Source organism: Humulus lupulus, chromosome 5, assembly GCF_963169125.1.
Source record: "Humulus lupulus chromosome 5, drHumLupu1.1, whole genome shotgun sequence".
Classification (NCBI taxonomy): domain Eukaryota; kingdom Viridiplantae; phylum Streptophyta; class Magnoliopsida; order Rosales; family Cannabaceae; genus Humulus; species Humulus lupulus.
The window spans coordinates 58,974,678-58,981,395 of NC_084797.1; the positions used below are offsets into that span (position 1 = coordinate 58,974,678).

At 39.6% G+C, this 6,718-nt stretch overlaps 1 non-coding gene across 1 annotated transcript; it reads left to right on the plus strand.

Annotated features, from left to right (window-relative positions):
- The first annotated feature begins 2,970 nt into the window (after positions 1 to 2,970).
- LOC133780950 (small nucleolar RNA R71) lies at positions 2,971 to 3,077 on the plus strand. Its single transcript, XR_009869754.1, has one exon. It is a non-coding gene; the product is annotated as a small nucleolar RNA R71 (small nucleolar RNA).
- The last annotated feature ends 3,641 nt before the right edge of the window (positions 3,078 to 6,718 follow it).

Sequence of the window (6,718 nt, forward strand, 5' to 3'; positions counted from 1 at the left end):
TAAACTATAGATTAAACTTATAAAATCTATAAGTGTTGCTACGAGTGTTCAACTAAGTCACAGCTTGAACCAAAATCCACAGTAATAAACATACTATAACTACTACTAGCTATTACTACTACTACTATCTAACTAGCTAAGTAAAATTCTTGGACTCTACAGCATCTGCTCTAAGGCCTCAGCAAAAGGAATATTGATATGCAGCTTTTTAAACACCTCTAAAATCTTAGAAAACTGTTTATCAAGAGTAGTTTTTCTAAGCCTCTGAGGATATGGAACTCGAACTGGCTGGTCATCAACAACTGGAGGACTCTTTTCTGAACTCTGGTGGTCTTCAGTAACCTTTTGTTCTACTGTATCAGACTTTTCACCCATCTCTTCATTCTGAACCACTGACTGTTTTACACTAGGCAGCTCAATTTGTTTACCACTCCTAAGAGTAATTGCCTGAACTTGCTCCTTAGGATTGACTTCAGTATTACTTGGAAAATTACCCTATGGTCTATTATTAAGCATATTAGCCAACTGCCCCACTTGTGTTTCTAGATTTCTGATAGAAGATCTAGTCTCTGTCATGAACTGAGTTTGAGTGTTGGTGAGGGTCAATAATGCAGCTTGCAATTCATTAGGCCTATCTGGTGGAGCTTGATTCATTAGTTGTTGAGGCCTAGGTTGTTGTGATGAAGAGGTTTGATACATTGGTTGATGAGGCATATTCTGCTGAAATTGGCCCTAAAACTGAGGTTGCTGGCCCTGATTGTTCCTCCAAGAAAAATTAGGATGATTTCTCCACCCAGGATTGTAAGTGTTGGAGAATGGATTATAGAATGGCCTCTGAAAATTTCCCACAACTTGAACCTGAGCTTGGTCCATAGGAATGTTATTGTAATGCCCTACTACCTTAGAGCCGTTACTTAGTGAGTTTAAAACACAACTGTGCAACTAACTGACTCTACGAGGTTTTCAAAGACCAAAGTGTGAGTAACCGGAAGTTAAGGCTGTAATCTTTGAAAATATTTAGTTTCATTAAAAACTTTAAGTATCAACATCTGGGATCCCAAAAATAAGGTTTACGAAGTATTTACAACTCAAAAATAGATTTACACTTGATTGACTATCAAAAGAACAAGTTAATACAGCCATATTCAAAATGCCCCTAACCAAAGCAGTCGGGCAGGCCGAACATGTACGCGCCGCCCCCACGCTCTCCATACTCATGGCTGGTTGACTGACCCCTTGCTTTTACCTGCAACACAGAGCACCCGTGAGCCGAAGCCCAGCAAGAAAACTCAACAGTACATAACATATGCATATATTATACCAGCATATAATCCATTGATAAACAGGAAAACCATCAGACTGAACAAACACGGACATGCCGCCCCAGAGGCCTGACCCAAGCCTGGGGTCCCGGTCCTTACCGTAAGGATAACTCATGTATCCATTGGGTCCCACCCTGACTATAAGCATCCCATGTGCTAGGTGTTACTTCCGGCCCCACGACCGTTCTCAGCCTTTGCCGCTCTCAGCCTTAGCCGTTCATTTCATTATAATCACACATATAGTACATCTCGAAATAATCTTTCAATCATATGATAATTCATTTAAGGTTATACATTAGCACATAATACAATCTAGGGCCATGCCCTGCAATAACACTATGGGCCCATGCCCTGTTCTCGAGTGCTACAGTTTTCTTACCTGTATCCCGAGCTTTCCTGATGCACCAAGGTCACAAGCACGGTCCTCTAGCATGAGCCTTTCCGAAATCCTCAAGTGGAGAATTCACCCAAAAGCCTCCTTGATCTCCTCCTAAACTCCCACTTCAGCCCCTTCTACACTTCTTCTTCTTTTTTTCTTCTTCTTGCCCTAGCTTTTTTCTTTCTTCTAGTTTTTCTTCTCTTCAATTTTTATCAAGACCATCCAATTACCCAATGCCCAAACCGTGTACCCCAAAAACCCAGCTGAAAATTGTCTAAATCCCTTGCCAAAAGACCATTTTACCCCTTCCTAATAATCCTTCCTAACTAAACCTTCAAGGGCACTCTTGTCCTTTCACTTCTATTTCAATTCTACCATTTTCAATCTAAAACTTGTTACTCAAAGCAATTACAAACGGTTACACAGGTTACTCAATCGCCAATAACTATAACCTTTAGTTCTCAATTCAACTTACAAAATTCCTAAAGTACCCCTAGGCTCCTCCCGAGACGGGTACAAAATCCCATTGTGACTTTTAGACTAATTAGCTCACTAGGACCGTCTCGACGCGTGCATCACAATAAAAACACCACACTCACATGGCACAAATCACATAATACAATTATCACATTTATGCCCTCAACGGGCTAAAATTACCAGTTTACCCCTAACATGCAAACGGGGCTCACATGCATCTGTATACAACCTAATCATGCATTCTAATCACATATTCAATCAAATTCATATAATATCATGTCAATTTACTTCTTGCCCTCCAGGCATGCTTAAACAAGGTCTTAAACCTTATTAGCAACTTGGGGTGTTACAGTTATTACTACAGCTAGCATGACACTGAATGGCCTTTGAAAATTTCCCACAACTTGAACCTGAGCTTGGTCCATAGGAATGTTATTACTACTGCTAGCATGACACTGATCAATAGAATGAGGACCACCACAAATTTCACACCTAGCTGCCATCTGAACCACATTAGTAGATACAGTGATCTGCTGTAATTATTTTGTCAAGGAGGCCACTTGTGTTGTTAGAGCAGTAATTTCATCAAGTTCATGCACCCCAACTACCTTTCTGACCCCAGATGACCTCTCCTCAGACCACTGATGATTATTTGTGTCCATGTCCTCTAGCCGCTCATATGCTTCATTGGCACTCTTACTCATGAATGCCCCACCAGCTGCAGCATCGATAATCGTTCTTGTTGTACCACACAGCTCGTTATAAAAATTGTGAACCAGCATCCACTTCTCTATACCATGGTGGGGGCATTTCCTCAATAAATCCTTGAAATGCTCCCACGCACCATATAATGACTCTCCATCCATCTGATAGAAGTTATTAATTTCTCCCCTAAATTTAGCAGCCTTCGAGGGAGGGAAAAACTTAGCCAAAAATTTATGAGCAAGGTCTTGCCAAGTATTGATAGAATTTTCCTGAAGCGAATTAAGCCAACTCTTAGCTCTATTCTGCAAAGAAAACGAGAAAATTCTCAACCTTATAGCATCATCGCTGACCCCATTGAACTTGAAAGTGTCGCACAACTCCAAGAAATTCTCCAAGTTCATATGGGGGTCTTCAGAAGGAAAATCGCCAAATTGAACAGTGGACTGCACCATTTGCAAAATTGTCGGCTTAATCTCAAAATTATTGGCCTCCACAGCCGGCGGTCTTATACAGTTCTATACTCCCGTTATAGTGGGCAGTAATAGTCTCTCAGACTCCTGGCAGCAAAATTCTGAACCAGATGTTGAAGAACTTCGGGGACCTCATTATTCCTCTCATTTTGTGCCATCTCTACCGTCTAATGAGCCAACCTCTTGTTTCTTCTGTTTTGTTTGCACGTCTTCTCAATTTCAGAATTTACAGGAACAAGACTACCTGCCCCTCTTCTGCTATGCATATAACACAACCACCTAAAATTTACAAAGGAACGTAGCTTAAACAAATTAGAAACAAGACAAAAATAACCAAATTAGAAATCAAATCAATTAGACTGATATTGATAGTATTCAGTCCCCGTCAACGGCGCCAAAAACTTGTTGCGGATTTTATATGCTACGCAAGTGCACGTATCGCAATTTAGTAATAATCTTGGTAAAACCAAGTATCGTCCTCAAGGACTGAATCCCCAATTACCAGTCAATTAATCTTTTTTTCTATTTGGTCAATTAGACTTTCGATTCTTGTAGACAAAGCAAAAGAAAATATAAAGTGCAGAAACAATAATTAAAGATTAAATAAAACAATGACTAATAACAAAACCTTAGATTAACACAATGAAAGAGTAATTAGGATATTTAATCGCATCAACTATCCTCCCTATCACTCCCTAATACAAGATACTAAATTCTTCTTCTTTCTGCCTATTTCAATTACCGAGTTGACAAAAGCAGCTTATAATCATATTATGAATTATAAACTCAACCTAAGTGACAATTTCCTATATTTCTATGGTAAATTTAATCACAAAGATAGCATTAATTTTAACAACTCAATAAATAGTTACACAATTAATCTGGATACTCCCGTTCCAAATTAGAATTATGTCCAATATAACCAAAGCAAATTCAAATCGTACTTCTCAGATTTTGATTCAAAAACATATAGATAATGACTATAGATGGCCAATCAATAATCAATCAATAAGAACAGGCTACAAGGAATTGAAAAGAGATTGAAGAAGAAAATTGAAATTGCATTAATTCATAATAGGGATTCAAGTGATTCAATTAAAAATCCTAAACAGCAAATTAGTTCATAATTGTAATTCTAATCACAAAGAAATTTAAAAATAATATAAAGAAAATAGATGAAAAGTAAACAATTGAGAATTCTCCAAGCCTTCCTCAGCCTCCAAGACTCTCCCCTTCTATATCTCTTTTTCTCTCCTTTCTTTTCTTATAAAACCTAATTTTTTTCAATTTTAGAAGAGGAGGGCCACGGCTCAACACGCACCATGGCGTGGCCCGTGTACGTATTTCTTCAAAATCTGCATATCCTGGCCGCGGCTCTCCCATAGCCATGCCGCGACCCGTATCTCTAATTTCTGGGATTTGGCCCTTCTATGTCGCGGCTCTCCTTAGCCATGCCATGGCCCAAGTCTCGCCTCCAAAACAATGGTTCTGTTTAGAGGGCTGGCCACGGCTCCAAAGCACTCCTGTTGCGGCTCTTAAGTAATTTTTCAACTCATGCATTTTTAAGCCCGAAAAATTACCAACGCCTCCAAATCACGCTAAGATCCATCCTTTGTCAAAAATATTAACAAAACTTGGATATTTCTTCTCTTTTTGGGCCTTTTTCCTCCAAGTACTCAAATCTTCCTGTTATTCACAAAAACTGCAAAAAAAACAAACAAAAGCATAAACCCGCACTAAATGAAAGAAAAATGACATAAAAAAATACCTAAAACACCACCTAAACATGAAATAAATTAGACTCAACAGGGAGGCGCGCCACGACCCGTAGGGTAAAGTCGTGGCCCGCCTGGGCATTTTTGGCCAGGGTAAGTTTTTAGTATCGAGAATTCAAACCTAAAGGCTCGAGATCGAATCTACTACCTGGTTTAGTAGAATTCGAGGTCCTAGAGGCTAGGACTTGGTTTGGAAGCCTTTATTTGCTCATTTTTAATGTGATTCTATATTATGGTTGTGACTAGGTTATTGCTAGGGGCTCGAAACAAGGATTGTGCTCGAGGGTCATTTATTGGTAACTTGTACTTGGATCAAAAGTAAGTAAATTGCACCCAGTATGTGATACATGTGATTATGGCTTGGCCTGAATGTTGAAAATAGAATTGATCATATCTTGGGTCTCTCTAAATGTGCATGATGATTATTATTATGCTTGTGATTCCTGAATTATTGAACAGGAACACGAATAGGGCATGGACGCCTGAGTATGTGCATGATTATGATTATGCTTGTGATTGTTGATTAAGCATGTTGAATGCTTTATATCTTGATATTTGATATGTGATGAATGCCTATTTGCATTATCTTATTGATAAAAGCTTGACTTATCAGTCAAGGACGGCAATAGGGTTGAGCGCTAGTCATGAAGCATTGACTTATTAGTCAAGGGCGACAATGGCGTGCTGAGCACTGATCGAGATGGATATGCCTAACCAGGAGTGTATCACACGCTTAATAGACCTATTGGTCGTGAGAAAACTAGAACGCCAGGTACGCTGGGCTAGCTCCAAGGCTCGTTATACAGAGTATAGGGCAATGGGCCCCAGGGTGACTTATTAGTCCCATATCCTAGGGCTAGGCCCCAACATTGACTTATTAGTCAAGGATAACAATAGCAATGAGCGATGGTTGTAGAGTATTGACTTATTAGTCAAGGACGGCATCAAAACAGTGAGTGATGGTCGTAAAGCATTGACTTATTAGTCAAGGATGGCATTAGCACGTTGAGTGTTGTTTATAAATCATTGAGTTATTAGTGAAGGATGGCATTAGCACACTGAGTGCTAGTCCATATTGTTTAGTTTAACCAGGAGCGCATTATACGTTTGACCGACCTATTGGTCAGAGAAAACTAAAGCGCTAGGTACGTTGGGCCAGCTCCAAGGCTGGTTATACAGAGGATAGAGCAAAGGGCCTCGGGGTGACTCATTAGTCCCATATCCTATGACGTTGAGCCAGCATGATTTATTAATCATGTGGTTGAACGTTGAGCCCTAGTATGATTCCATATTCATATATTTTGGGCATTGGGCCCCAGCATAATACATTGATCATTTATTTAGGGCAATTGGCCACATATGACATCGTAGTCATTCATATGAATGGTATGCATGCATGAGTAGGGTTATTACTGCTAAGCATTCTTATTTTGATTTGATAATATGTTACAAACTACTTATGAGCATGCTTAAGTTTTCTTACTGAGCCTTGGCTCACGGGTGCTACATGGTGCAGATAAAGGGAAAAGAAAGTTGGACCATCCTTGAGTTGGAGAGCTTAGGTGACGATGTGTACATATGCGGCTGCTC